Source organism: Populus euphratica, unplaced genomic scaffold, assembly GCF_000495115.2.
Source record: "Populus euphratica unplaced genomic scaffold, PopEup_1.0 scaffold257.1, whole genome shotgun sequence".
In the NCBI taxonomy this organism is placed as follows: domain Eukaryota; kingdom Viridiplantae; phylum Streptophyta; class Magnoliopsida; order Malpighiales; family Salicaceae; genus Populus; species Populus euphratica.
In genome coordinates this window covers 25,647-40,836 of record NW_011500139.1, presented here as the reverse complement: position 1 = coordinate 40,836, position 15,190 = coordinate 25,647, and the positions used below count along the sequence as shown (strand labels likewise).

Sequence of the window (15,190 nt, the reverse complement as noted above, 5' to 3'; positions counted from 1 at the left end):
GTTTAAATAATTTTGTACGAGGAAAAACTACAATAAGAGTTTGTTTCTCATGATTGACAAATATTTTTTAAGTTAGTTAAAATTCTTATGAGCTTGATGTCTTCAATGAGAATTGTTTTAAAAAGTTCAACCTAGTTTGTCCTCGGAGTAGAAAACTTTAACAATAACAAGTATATATACTTAATCTAACTTTTGCGTTAATTTTTACATTATATTTATTTTTGTATATATGCATAACAAATAAGTGCAAAATAAAATAAAATTATAAGTTGTTCAACTTCATCTTGGAATCCACAACACTATATATATATATATATTGAAAAACAAAGAGGAATTTGATTTTTTTTATCTTTTATTTTACATATAATAAATTTACCCAGACTAATACATGATTTTCTTTTAATCTTTCTGGGATTAGGTCTTATATTAGGAGGTCTAGGAGTGGTATTACTTGTCAATCCAATTTTTTCTGCCTTTTCATTAGGATTGGTTCTTGTTGTATATACATGTTCTATATTTTATCAAACTCTCATTTTGTAGCTGCGACGTAGCTTTTTATTTATGTGGGAGCTATAAATATTTTAATTTTATTTGCTATAATGTTCATGAATGATTCAAAATATTACAAAGATTTTAATCTTTGGATTGTTGGAAATGGTATTATTTCTCTAATTTGTACAAGTTTGGTTGTGAAAACCAAATAGAATAATGATCTTGAGTTATACCAAATTTAAAACCAAGTGGGTTTATTTCTTATCTCATAATCCCCCACTAGTATATATACCATCAAATATCATATGTGTGTGTTTAGTTTTATTTATTTTTATACATCTTAGTTTTTTTAAGTATATATTATATTTTTCATATTCTTCATAGAAAATCTTCTTTATATTCTTTATATGATATATCCTCTAATACAATATTTATATGGCAAGTCCGTCTTCCATTGATTTTTTCCGCTTCCATTATTGCTATTGGGTTGGCCATTAAACTTGGGGTTGGTCAAGGTACTACTGCGAGCCAAGCTATAAAAGGTACTTTATTGTTTAGTTTGGCTTTTATGGAAGCTTTAACAATTTATAAACTGGTTATAGCATTAACACTTTTATTTGCAAATCCTTTTATTTAATCTTATATTTGATTTTTTTAATCTAATCTTATAAAAAAATATACATTTTTTTATTATCTTGTACTTGCTACTTGCTTTTTCAAATTCTATCAGGATTTTAATTTTATAATTATTTATTCTGTTTTATTTTTATTGGGAAAATAACCCATTTAGAAGGATTGATTGGGGGATGGGGAATTAGTATACTGATTCACTTTCTTCCTTCTCTTTTCTTAGTTAGTCCAATTATATATATCTTGGTGTTTCTAACCATCCACCCATTTTTATTTTTATTTTTACTTAATTGCTAGGTAGCATTATAGTAGTAACAAAAACAACAACAATAAAATGCTACTTATTGGTTCAAAATGGATTGTTATTATTATTATTAATTAATAAAATCAAATTTTAAGTTTGAAACTCATGTAGTTAACCTCTTTTGATTAACTCGAAAAAAAAAGGACATTAAAAGGAGTGACTATTGAGCCATATGAGTTAGGAAACCCTTAAGTACAGTTCCAAGGGAAGGAATTTACTCGCCTATTCCGACCAAGGACAATAAGCCATTCGGCAGGGAGATTCTAAAATTACAGAGGCTTGGAGTATTGGAAACAAGCTATAATGCTTACTCTTGAAAATTATATTAAAGTGCATAATTAGTTAAAGATCAATGATATTTCGCAATTTGACACGAGGCCTGATACCCAATTCTAATAAGTTCTTAATTAGAAATTTACAATTGAAAAAAATCTATTTCTAATTAATAGAAATTGAATACATTTTTTACTCTAGCTACTATTTAGAATCAGGTAAATGAATAAAAAAATATAAAATAAAATAATCTAAAAAAATATAAAAAATAAAAAATAAAATAGATAATTAGTCTGTCTATAAGATTTATAAAAAAGAGGAAATTATGAAAAGTATAATAAATTCTTTCATTTTATTAGGTCACTGGTCATCCATTGGGAGTTCTGTGTTTAATAGCGATATTTTAGCAACAAATCCAATAAATCTAAGTGTAGTACTTGGTGTATTGATTTTTTTTGGAAAAGGAGTGTGTGCAAGTTGTTTATTTCAATAATAGGCTAGAATGAACCATTTTCAATTTTTTTTTTGTTTAAACTAGGAAATTTAACTAGAAAAGATAAGGTGCATAATCCAACGAATTACTCCTAAATAAATTAAGAAATGATCTTTATGAACCATAGCATTTTGTGATTCATTGGTAAATAGATTTTGATTCTCTATCAACCAATAATGTAGAACCATAAACATTGTTAAAGTTAAACTATTTGAAGTACAGATAGAGCAGGTTACTTTTTCTATTAGTATGTTAATACATACATAAAATGATTTAAGATGAATAATTGAAAATTATTTTTAATATAGAACACTCATGTCGAAAAAGGATTTGAACCTTTTTTTTCTTCAAAAAATGGATATTTCATTCATTTCTAGGTTACATCTAGAATAAATCCACCAAATGGGAGATAAAGAGTCTACAAGAAGAGGTTATTAAGTTCTCTAGCCTGTTTGAGCAACCATTATAAGTTATACATTAACTACCCCAATTATATTAATTCAAATTATATGATATATATTCGTGGTTACTAATTTGTGTGTGTGTATATATATTACTGAAATTTTAGTAGAGTTTGCTTTATATTTTTTTGATACCAAGTTATCGACTCAGTATTTCTGAATCTGTAAACATCAATAATAATTTTTATCCCATTATTTGAAATTTTAAAACTCAACCATAATATCAAATATCTTATTTCTATTTTTCTATAAAACAAATATTTAAAGCTAATTAATTCATAGCATATATCAATTTCTTTCAAAGGTAATTGTACTCAAAATATGTATATAACAAACCATAATTCAAGTTAATAATAAAAACATCATAAATTACATAACACAAATAATTAAGTTAAACATTACAATTCTTAAATATAATAGTGTATTACAATAAAATAATAGTTCTTCTAATTATATCAATTTCTTAACAAAATTATCTATCCATGCATCTATTTTCTAGTTTGAAGGTGCGATATATCTAAAAACATGACCATATTAATCATGATTAAAATTGCATATTTTGATAAATAATTGATTAATGACTAACTATTCATATATATTAAAGTAATTATCGCATCATTAAATGAATTATCTCATCTTTAATAATTTCATAAACTCTTAAAATGCTTCCTAGATAAAAATAAATTTACAATAATACCAAGAGTGTTTCTAACAACCCATATATTTAACTTCAATTTAAGTCAAGTAAATTTTACAATCTATCTATTATGCCTAGTATTTATCTAATTAACCCAGAAATTAAGAAATAATTTTCTAACCTCGCTTATTCAATAGGATATTATTTTCATTAACAAAGAAATAATTTTCTGAACTTGCTCATTCAACGAGACATTATTTATATTAACCAAGAAATAATTTTTTAGAACTCACCAATTCAACAAGGTATTATACTATCTCTCTTTGTTTTTTAAAAAGAAACTTATACTAGATTACAAACTATAAAAATCCTTCTACAAATCATTTAAAAATAAGCTATTTAGTTACCTCAAAATATTGAACATCTATATAATATTTGTGCGTAAGAAAAATGTTCTTTGTTATTGATTAGATCCCGCGATCTTCTCCCTACCAACACAATTTACTATGTCATTGTTCATTCATTTGAACTAGTATAATTTTAATACCAACTATACATTTCATAATTAAACCCAACATTCTTAATTAAGTTTGATTAAACTTTCATTTTGAGGAGTATAAAATCTCTTTTTTAATTATTTATACAAAAATCATTACTTAGTTAACCTATCAACATCAATTATTTGCAATTTGTTAAGATTTCTCAATAATTTATCAAAACTAAATTTTTTCTATTTTTTTTTTGAAATTCACCTAAAGGAGAAAGTTAGGAATTTTCTTTTCTCTTGAAAACTCATTTCATATAATAACACTTATAAACCTATATTTTTACCACATTCTCCAAACAATTCCATTAAGACATTAAATCCCCTAATTTTGTTTTTTTTTTGCCGACAATTCTAATAAAAAGAGAGAACAAAATTTTATTTTTTTATTCAAAATTAAACACTTGTTCAATCATAATTCATGCTTTCTAACATGGTTAAATCATAATTTACATTATTCCTATAATTTATATCATTAAACCCACATTTTCATATTCGTATAATTTTAAATAATCCTTCACCAAACATAAAATTAAAGAAATTAATCATTTGGAGCATGTTATTTACCTCATTTAATAATAATTTAAGGAAAGAATGCAAGAAAAAAAATCAAGCCTTCTTCTCCTTCCTTTTCAAACCCCAGCTTAAATTTTTCCTTCCAAAACACTCACCATATTAAAATAACTAAGCTAATCATTTAATTACACATTTTTATTAGTGAAATCAACAAGAATTTAAGTAGAAAAGAACCACACAAATCCTTTCCCTCTCTTTGTTTTAAACCATCAGCCAAGAGAGGAGAAATGAAGTATTTATAGTCTAAATTTTTTTATATTTACACAATGGCCCTCATTACTTTTTATTTCTATTTTTGTTCATCAATTTATTTATTTTTATCTAATTTACACCACAACACCTTCTCTTTTATTCTATTATATCCCTTTACAATAACGTCAATCTTTTTATCTACTCTATTTAATATTTTATTTATTTTGTTAGAATTATAATTTATTAGGTTTTTACATGCACCATTAAGGTAGGGGACCTCTAATAGGGATCAAACTAAGATAAAAAAATCAATTCACCTTAAATATCGGTTTAATGTAACCAATATAATCAAAACTATCATTTTTCCATATCAAGCCAAGGGATACCAAGTGCTTCTCTTAAGTCCTAATACATAATGTATTCCTTATTCATGGGTTTTTTAATAAGCACCACAAGCCTAAGTTGCTATAACTTTTGTTCTTATTGGTAAAGAAAATTTAAGGGTTAAGATTATAGAAAAGTTTGATTGTGAAAAGTTGTATATAATAGAAAATAGTTTTTAGCAATAAAAGGAATAAACCTTAATAACCTAGTAAAAACAGTTAAAATGTGTGTTGTGCATAACATCAAAATACCTAAAAAGTTTAAGGTGTTGGAGTTTATCAACTGCAATGGCACGTAATAATCCATTATATACTTATAGGTATATTTCAATTAAATGGCTTTAGTAGTCCATGAAAATATGCTTTTAATCCACTTTTTTTCCATAGAATTTTAAGTGATACAATGCTAAATTAGTACATGAATATGAATAATACTAAGATATGAAGGTGGCTAGATTTGGTAGATGCTTTTATAAAATAGTTTAAGTTCAATATGAATGTGGCTCTAGATCAATCAAGTTTGCAAAAAATAGAAAAAGAATCCAAAGAGTCTCTTATGGAGTATGTTTAAATGTATCATGAAGTGGATGACATGTCTATCATCTTCTAATAAGAAAATGATCATGCTCTTCTTAAATGTATTCAAAGATCCATACTGTGAATATTTAGTTGGCAATTTAGAACAATGTGTTATTGATATTATTGTTGTAAGTGAAAGAATTGAGCAGGCAGTAAAGGTAAGAAGAATCTTAAACACTATTAAAGTTAACAAAAAGAAAAGATGGATTATAGGAAAGTAAAATGACAATCACTAGGTGGAAACCAATAAATTTTTACGCAGAGAATATTAGAAAAATAATTAGATGTCTAATAATGACAATCTTCGACCACTCATTTTGACACCATCTATAACCACATTGATTATTAATCTAATTTTCACAATTCCTTACTTATCAATAAAATAATTTTCTATAAAATTAACCATTCTTTAACCAATCTACATCAAACACTCAAGTTAGCCTGAGCAACCAGCCTTATAAAAATATAAAAAAATTAGGAAACATTGTCAATTCTTCTACTACCATTAGGAGCAATGTTCATTAGCATTGGAAAAATTGCTCTTAAGCCACAAAGACCCCTTTATCCACTATACCTTTATTGCACAAACCTAACCTTAAATGTGAAAACCATTATAGTTGTTAGACATAACATTGATAATTATAATGTATTCAAATGCAAGATGCATCTCAATAGGAAGGGTTGGATAACATTTGATGGGAGCTGGAATGCCCCAAATATGAACACAAACCCTTTACCAAACCACGTTGCTATAAAGGAATAAGTTATTTGTATGATATTGTATGACGTTGAGTATTATAGACAAAAAGGCATCTTGAAGATGACAATGAAAATTTTGTTTGACAAGTGATCCAAGAAAATTACATAAAGGCATCTTTCAAAACACATGTCATTAAGAATCTTGATAAGTACTATAAATTCATCATGAGTCACGACATGATATCAATAACTATAATGAATTCCATTACGGAGTTACGAGCATGATTATCATAGGTATGTTGTGATTTAAGAATAATATGATTAATGATAAGGTGGGGATGTTATGGTTTCAATGAGTAAATATTTAAAAAATAAAGGTATGTAGGTATCAATCAACATAAAATGGTCTTTAAAGAATGATTTTATTTAGCCTAACTTATATGATCACTATTAACTATTAATGTTTTTTTTTATAATGATGAATACATCTCTGATAATAAGGAGTCAAATCCTATCATACAGATCATATATACTAAAGTTGGGGGTTTGACAAGAATGAAAGATGTTTTACTTAAAAAATGTCAAAATGGCAAAAGAAGATAAAAAAAGAAAAGGGTAGTGAAAGTGCTTACCCAATATAACAAAGTCTATAAGCTAATATATAATAAGGAAACCACTAAATTTCTTAAATTGATGAAACATAATGGCTACAACATGATTGATCGACTAAAAAAAACCTTGTATGGATATCCATACTCTCTGTTATCTTGAGTTTGAAATCTTATCAATTGGATCTCTAAGAGGTTTTTAATATAGCATATATTAATCAAGATATCATATAATTTCATAAAATATTTAATGAAAAGAATCCAAGCCACCAATTACCTATATTTTATAAAGATGAATCAGGTCTGAAATGTATTTGATACAATAAATTATTGCATATCACGATCAATATAAAGATTATGTTGTATCCAAAGTATTGATAGATAATGGTCCGCCTCTAATAAGCTTCCAAGAAACATCTTAGATTGTTTAATAGTTGATGTATCCCATATAGATCTAAGTAACATAATGGTGTTGTCTTGTAATGGTTCATTAAGACAAGTGATTGGTGACATCAATGTATGTTGGTGATTGAGCCATAATAATTTTAGGTCACTCTATAAGTAATTTATATTCAACCTTTCTATAATATATTATTAGGATGACTCTAGATATATGTTGTGGGAGCAACATAATCATCTTTGTATCAAAGGCTCAAATATATAGTAAATGAAAGGTTAATAATTATAAAAAAGAAAGAGATTTTATTTATAATGAAAAATATGCTAGTACTTTACATAAAAGTTAAGAGGAAAAACAGATGGAGATATTCATGCTTTCAAGGTTATGAATACAGATTTGGTGATTGAGAACAAATTGTTTAGAAAGCCTAAGATTTTAAAAGCTACTAAAATAACTACTAAATACCATATAAAGTATGAGTTACTATTAAGCTAAGCTATTTTACTAAACTTTAACTATGTTATTGTATTTATGTTTATTGTTTGTATTTAGTTAAAATATCCTTGCATTGGTATAAATATAAGGTTACTAGAGTGAATCAACTACATAACATGATAATCAATTATTAAGTAAAAGAATTACTTAAGGTTGAAGAAAATAAAATATAAGGTAGTAATGGCCTGACTTGAAGAGCATTATTCTAATGATAAAAAAGAATCAAAGTTTTTTTTTATATGAGAATGAGGGGTAAGTATGATTTTTTTTATTCCTACATATGTAATAAAATGGCATCACTTAGTAAGTTTTTATTATAAAGAGATCTTTTACAGTAATTTTAATAATCAATAAATGTATATTAAAAGGTATTGAAAAGGATAAAACCTTAAAAAATTTAACTAATAATATTTTTTACAAAATAATTTTGTTTATTAATTTTATCTTTCCAATTTCAAAAATTCACTATAAAGTCTTCTAATCTATGTATGATTATTGATTCCATTCAAGTTGTATTTTCCCCCTTAAAAAGTGATATTATTTTGTAAGAATCCTAGCAAAAGGCTCCATTAAGAAATCAAAATTGTTACAAAAATATGTTAACTAAACTTGGGAGTAAATTAAGAAGTAGTTCCATAATTTAAAGAAAGACAAATTAAATAGTCCCTCTAATTTCAAAAACTAATTAATTGGTTTCTATATTCCTAAATCTATTTATAACTTAATCATTTTTTTTGTCTATTTCACGGTTCCTCCCTAATTTATGCAATATTTTTTTAAAATAGAAGAAAAAAATAGAAAATATAAAAAAATTGATGAGAAATGAAAATAAAATTATTGGAACAAAGTAATATTCAATTAAAAACCATAAAAATTGATAAAGGGACTAATTAATTATGAAATTACAAAATAATTTAACTTAATTTCAAATAGTTATAGGATTAAATTATAGTTTACTCATAGCTTGAAGGTATTGTTTAGGTTTGTAAAAAAAATTGACATCACAAGTCATAAAATAATTGTTAAATATCTTATCTACTTTACCTTATTGGTGTATGGCATTGATGTTAAATTCTATCTCCATACCTTCTTATCCATCCTCAACAACATATTGAAAAAAAACAAATGTCAAATTCCAAACCATGCTATGAAATTTAATTTTATAAATCAGAAAATTACTTCAAGAACTTTTAACTTTCACTGATTTTAGTTATTCCATAAATAGAGGAGGATTTGGCTTTCTTCATGCTCATAAATGTTCATTTTCTTCCTCACTGGCTCTACTAAGGTGGTTTCACAAAAAACCCTAGGTAGCTGATGCAACTTGTCTTTTGTTTCTCTAGGTTCTGATATTACATTATAATCGTTTCATTTGAAATAACAAGGCAAGAAAATGCTTTTGTTTTAGTAATCTTGAGTTGATGTTGAAGCATTGTAGAAAATAATTATTGCACTTGTAATGGCATTTAGATTTATCGAAAAGAAGATGATTACAAAGCATGTTGATGCCTAGAGGATGTTTAGTAATGTGCTGAGACATGGGTGATCTCTTCTTTCTATATTTCATCCACCTTGTTATCTTTTTCGTATCCCTTTCTCTCATCTTTCTGGTCTACAAGAAGAAGTCCTCCAACATCAAGTTTCCTCATGGAAGAACAAGATGGCCAATCATTGGGGAAGCATGGGGATTTGTGATGGCAGGAAAATGAGGAACTCCTGAAAAGTTCTTGAATGATAGAATGAAAAAGTATTCTACAAGGGTTTTTCAAACTTCCTTTTTTAGGATAATATGCTATGTTCTATAGTGCTCTAGGGAACAAGTTTATGTTCTTAAATGAAAACAAGCATGTCGCTACCCGGTGGGCACGTACAATAAAGAAAATCATCTATTTTCCTGAGCATGTTGATAACTCTTCCATAGAAGAGACTACTGAGTTGTGCAGATTTCTACCCGAATTTCTTAAGCTAGAAGCTTTATAGCATTACATTCCTATTATAGATTCTATGGCTAGGGAGCACTTGGAGATAGACTAGCATCCACACAAATAAGTTAGAGTGTTTCCACTGTCTAAAAAGTAGACATTTGCACTAATAGGTTGTTTATGAGAATCAGGGATCCCGACCATGTAACTAGACTTACAAATCAGTTCGCTCTAGTTATAGATGGTATAATTTCAGTTCCTATAAATTTTCCTAGTACAACTTACAACAGGGCAATCAAAGGAGGCAAAATGATTTGTGAAGTGTTGTTAGCAATTATGAAACAGAGGGAAGAAGAGTTGATATCAGACAACAAAGATGACATGAGAGCTATTGATTTATTAACTCGTATGCTAATTACATCAAATGATAATGAGAAAACTATGAATTATAAAGAGATTACTATCTTACCCAACACCCCTGTATCTATTACAAGGTTTTGAAGGGTATGATATTTCTCTCCATCCTATTATTGTTGTTGAATATTTTCACTATCATTCATGATGATAATTTATCTGGGATGTCTAATGCCTTGTTTTTGGTATTAATTCCTAAATACAATTCTTTTCATTTTATCAGTTTAAAAGTTTATGATAATACTTATTCTTTATGTATAAGTTTTTTCAGTATATAAAGGAGAATTAGTATAACTGCTCTAAAGTATAATTGAATACAACTCAATGGTGTTTGCTTTACAGAACAAACAGAGATTGCAATGTTTAAAGCTCCAGGAGAGTTATTAAATTGGAATAATATCCAAAAGATGAAGTATTCGTGGTGTGTGGTTTGCAAGGCGATGAGGTTTTCTTCGCTTGCTCAAGGAGCTTTCAGAGAGGCTATAACTAATTTCTTTTATGCTGGTTTTATCATTCCAAAAGGATGAAAGGTGAGTATTAGTTAATGTCAAGTGCTTGAGGACTAGTTCCTGATGAATATTTTGCTTACTATAATTAGAGATGATCCCTTTTGCTTATTAAAAATTGAAATGATGAAAATTCTTGATATTGCTTATTGGAAGAAGAACACAACCTCCTGTCAAGCTAGAGCTTGTGGCTTAGTAATGAAGAAAAAGTAGTTGTGTAATGCCCATCCAAATTACATAGCAACTTTATTATGATTAATGAAGTTTAATATTTTTGTATCCGTCAACCTGCAGGTTCATTGAAGTGTGCATTCTACATATAAAAATCCCAAATATTTTCCAAATCCAGAGAGATTTGATCCTTCAAGATTCGAAGAAAGCAGCCTTACACCTTATATTTTTGTTCCTTTTGGAGGAGGTCCTCGCATGTATGCAGGAAAAAAGAGTGCTCGGTTGGAGATTCTTGTTTGTATGCACAATATGGTAACGAAATTTAAATGGGAAAAAATTATTCTAGAAGAGAAGGTTTTGGATATTTCATTTCCCATGCCCGTAAATAGCCTTCCAATTCTCCTCCAACCTCATTCCACAAGCCTCAAGTAGATAAACCATTGGTGCTTAGGTAAAACTGGTCATGGTTATAACTATAATCAAGAATGGATAGATAAGCAGAATAACATTATATGTGGTTTTATTGTTGACAAAGTTGTTGGATGTGTGCAATGTCGCGATAATCATATTTTCAAATTAAAATCTTTATGATGATGAAAAATGTGGAAAAGATAAGGAATTCTTGTCATTTATTAGTAAAAATAAAAAATATGAGTTGCTATTTGGTATTTTGGTCATTATGAACTACAACTGGTCTCCAAGTCTGGTAATTAATACTTAAAAATGTATTTTTATAAAGGTTTTATATTAGCATTTTGCACTTGAAGTATTAATATTTCCTTAACTAAAACATGTTTTATAATAAGAAGTCTGATACTATAAGATACCTTTAATTTATGATAAATATTCATCTTAAATACAAGCCTATCACATAAATTAAAAGATTGATTGATGAGTTCAACTACTGAAATTGAGAAGACAGAGAGAGGGTGAAGCTTAGAAAAGTAATACTGGTTTGGTCTAAAATGAAACACTATTCAGTCATTAGGTTATATCTAGATATTTGTTTGAAATATCATTATTGGATCCTCTAACATTGATATTTTTTTTTATCATCATTTAATTCTCATATTAATCTTACAATCTCAAAGTCCTCTTTAACTTATTATTATTATTATTGTTACTATTATTATTACTATTACTATTATTGTTGTTGTTATTTATAGTTTATATAGATAATTTCCTTGTAATTTGATCTTAGTCTTGCTGGATTATTTATTACTTCGATACTCTTACATTTGAGAGAAGACATCAATCTTTTGGTCTTGGTATAAGAAAAATATAATTGATTAAGTTTTTATGACTTTAATACATTAGTTATTAAATCCAATATATATGAAAAATAAAAACTAATTTTGTTGATTTTTTAGTATTTAAAGATGTTAAATCATGCCATGTATTTCTTTATTTTTTTATGCAAATATAATTTTTATTTAAGAGACTTGCTATATACAATAAAAATATTTAAATATATTTTTTAAAAGAAAAATTTTATTGTTTTTGTGGAAGGATACTGATTTGTTTAATACCGGAAAAATACCTTGTGTGGAGGTCACAATTCTAAATATTAAATATAGGAGGGTAAAAAGAGGTTGGGAACTCAAAATTAATTGTAAAATAATCTTTTAAAACTTTTAAAATTTATTAAAATTAGACTATGACATAAAAATGAGAATTTTGTTGGGATGTGATTGCCAAACAAACCATACAGACTCCTTAAAAATTGTGTTTTTCTTTGATAAATTCCTGTTAAGCCGAACATGGCTTTAAGCTTCTTGTAGACCTAACCTAAGCCCTATAGACGGGTTCTTTAACATAAAAACAAACTTGACCGAAATGGGCTAAAGAATTAAATGGCCCAACCTTCCTTTCAAAGCAAAAGATATTGAAAACCCAAATCCATAAACAAAGAAACAAGGAAGCCCTAACGTTTTTAAGATCAAACCAAAAATTATACCATCACCTCTCTCTCTTTTTTCCATAATACTTGAAATATGTGCAAACTTTTTTCATTATATTATTTCTTTACCAAACAAGAACAATTAAATGGTGTCATGACTATTTTTAAAAACAAAAACTACATGCCTCATGAACTTTGCTACGCTGGTTTTGGGAGACTGCAACGCTGCTGCTACTATTGCTGTACAAGGTGCAGAAGGATTGCTGGAGAGAACGCTAATGAGGTTTGATAATGAAGAAGATTTTCTGTTGCTGGAATGAAATATATTCTCTGCTAGCAATGGCGTGATTAATGCTCATGGTGTAGAGTATGTGACACCACTGAACTACACAGAGCCTTTTATAAGGCTGTGGGGGGTTATAACTTAGGTTAAAATTTTTTGATAAGCTACTTTTCCTTTTAATTTTTATATAAACCTAGCGTTCCCTTTTTCCTTGCAACAACAGCCATTAACCATTAGCTATTTTTCTTCTCAACAATATACAATTTTGCTTGAATTTTGAAGAAGAATTTATAAAGAGAGCTGTAAAAATGTAAAATCATCAGGTAAGAATTTACAAGCCCCAACTTTTTATTTTGAATTTAATGTTTCACATTAATTATAGTAGATTGTTAGTGGAATAAACAATAGACTATACCCTAAAAATTAATTCATGCTAGCACACTAGTAGTATAGTACTTATAATTTAATGGTTATTTCAAAGTTAAGTTCTCCAAATCTTTTAGTAGTTTGCATCACTAGTTTATCATTGTATATTCTGCATGTAATATTCTATTATGGCATTAGTATCTTTTCATCTTGCACCTAACTTCCCTAATCTATTTTGCTTGAATATGTTATAAATTATAATGGAAAATCAAGGAAACAAGAGAGGAAAAACTATGTTTTCATTCTTTAAACCAAACAAACAAACATCAACCAGTAAAACACATTCTCCTTCCAATGTTGGTGTCTCAAATCATAGTTAACAACCCTCTTTCAAATCTTAAAGAGTTGAAATTGATGGTAGTTGTCACGGGGTTAAATTTTTCGCAACACAATTCAACCCAATGCGGCAGTCTAGTCCCAAACTAAACTCAGCCTTGCCTCCTATTTTCGCTCGTGTTTCCTACGACTATGTGTTTCGCTCACCCAACAAAGTTCCCACAATTGCCAAGTCGTATAAAAGAAACAAACACAAGCAAGCTGATTAGTACTTAAAAGTGCATTTTTATCATGGTTTTATATCATCATTTTGCACTTGAAGTATCAATAACTCCTTAACTAAAATATGTTTTATAATAATATATCTAATAATATAAGATACCTATAAATTGTGGTAAATGTCTATTTTTAATGCAGGTCTATCACATAAATGAAAGGATTGATTGATGACTTGAAGAACTTAAATTGCAAGGATAAAGAGATGGCCAAACTTAGAAAAGAGATGTCGGTGCAATCCAAACCGGAACACTGTTCGGTAATTGGGTCATATCTAGAGCTACAGATCTCAGATTTAGGTCCAATTTATATGGATAGAAAGGTAAGACATAGGCCTACAACTTTCATATGGAGCCCAAGATCTAAAAAGGCCATTATCAAGTCCAAATTGTAGCAACAACAAAGAAGCCCGAATCTGTCTTCCAGCCCGAGCACTGTTCGGTATTTTGGCCATATCTGGAGTTCTAGAAGTCCAAATGAGCTGAAGTTTTTACACAAGAAAGCTGAGACAATTGCCTACAACTTTCATGTTTACAACTGGCTCCAATTTTGACGTTATCAATGACGTTTTGGGCAGACAAGAGAAGATAAGGATTGTCACCAAGTCAAAAGTTGGTCACCCACTTATCAATTAGTCATCAAATCAATAGTTCCCAATTTTGGCCTATAAAAGGAGGCATTTGCCATGCATTTAGGCATCTTGGTGTTCAGATCAAGATCATGCTCTTCCTTTCTCTCTTTGTATTTTTTATGCTTTGTTTTCATTAATATTAAGTTTATGCCTTTCATTTCCTTTCCTTTACTTAGTTAACTTTTATGTTCTTATTTTGTTTATCTATTTTGCTTTCTTTCATTATGTCTAGCTAAGTTAATTATGTCAAGGTGAAAAGGTTACACTAATGGTGTAAGAATAAGTATAATGTAAACTTAATATGGACTTTAATGTTTGATACTAACATGTTTTATATTTGCTATCTTGTTCACTCTTTAATACTTTGCTTGTTAAATGACTAATCTTGATTTATGTTGTATAACACTTGGTACAACAAATGCTTGGCACTTTCATAGCCCATAATGTATGGTATAACCGACACCTGAGCTATGAAAGGAACTTGATTTGTTGTTAACATAAGTTATAATCATGAATGCTTGACGAGATTTACAAGTATTAGCATTAATTGAATAAGATGACTAATGTAATCATGTTAACAATATATAATCTGATTGGAACCTCCTTTGTGTGTGGTTTC

At 27.9% G+C, this 15,190-nt stretch overlaps 1 long non-coding RNA gene across 1 annotated transcript; it reads left to right on the top strand.

Annotated features, from left to right (window-relative positions):
- The first annotated feature begins 10,146 nt into the window (after positions 1–10,146).
- LOC105110568 (uncharacterized) lies at positions 10,147–11,305 on the top strand. Its single transcript, XR_839498.1, has 3 exons — positions 10,147–10,192; positions 10,445–10,632; positions 10,903–11,305. It is a non-coding gene; the product is annotated as an uncharacterized LOC105110568 (long non-coding RNA).
- The last annotated feature ends 3,885 nt before the right edge of the window (positions 11,306–15,190 follow it).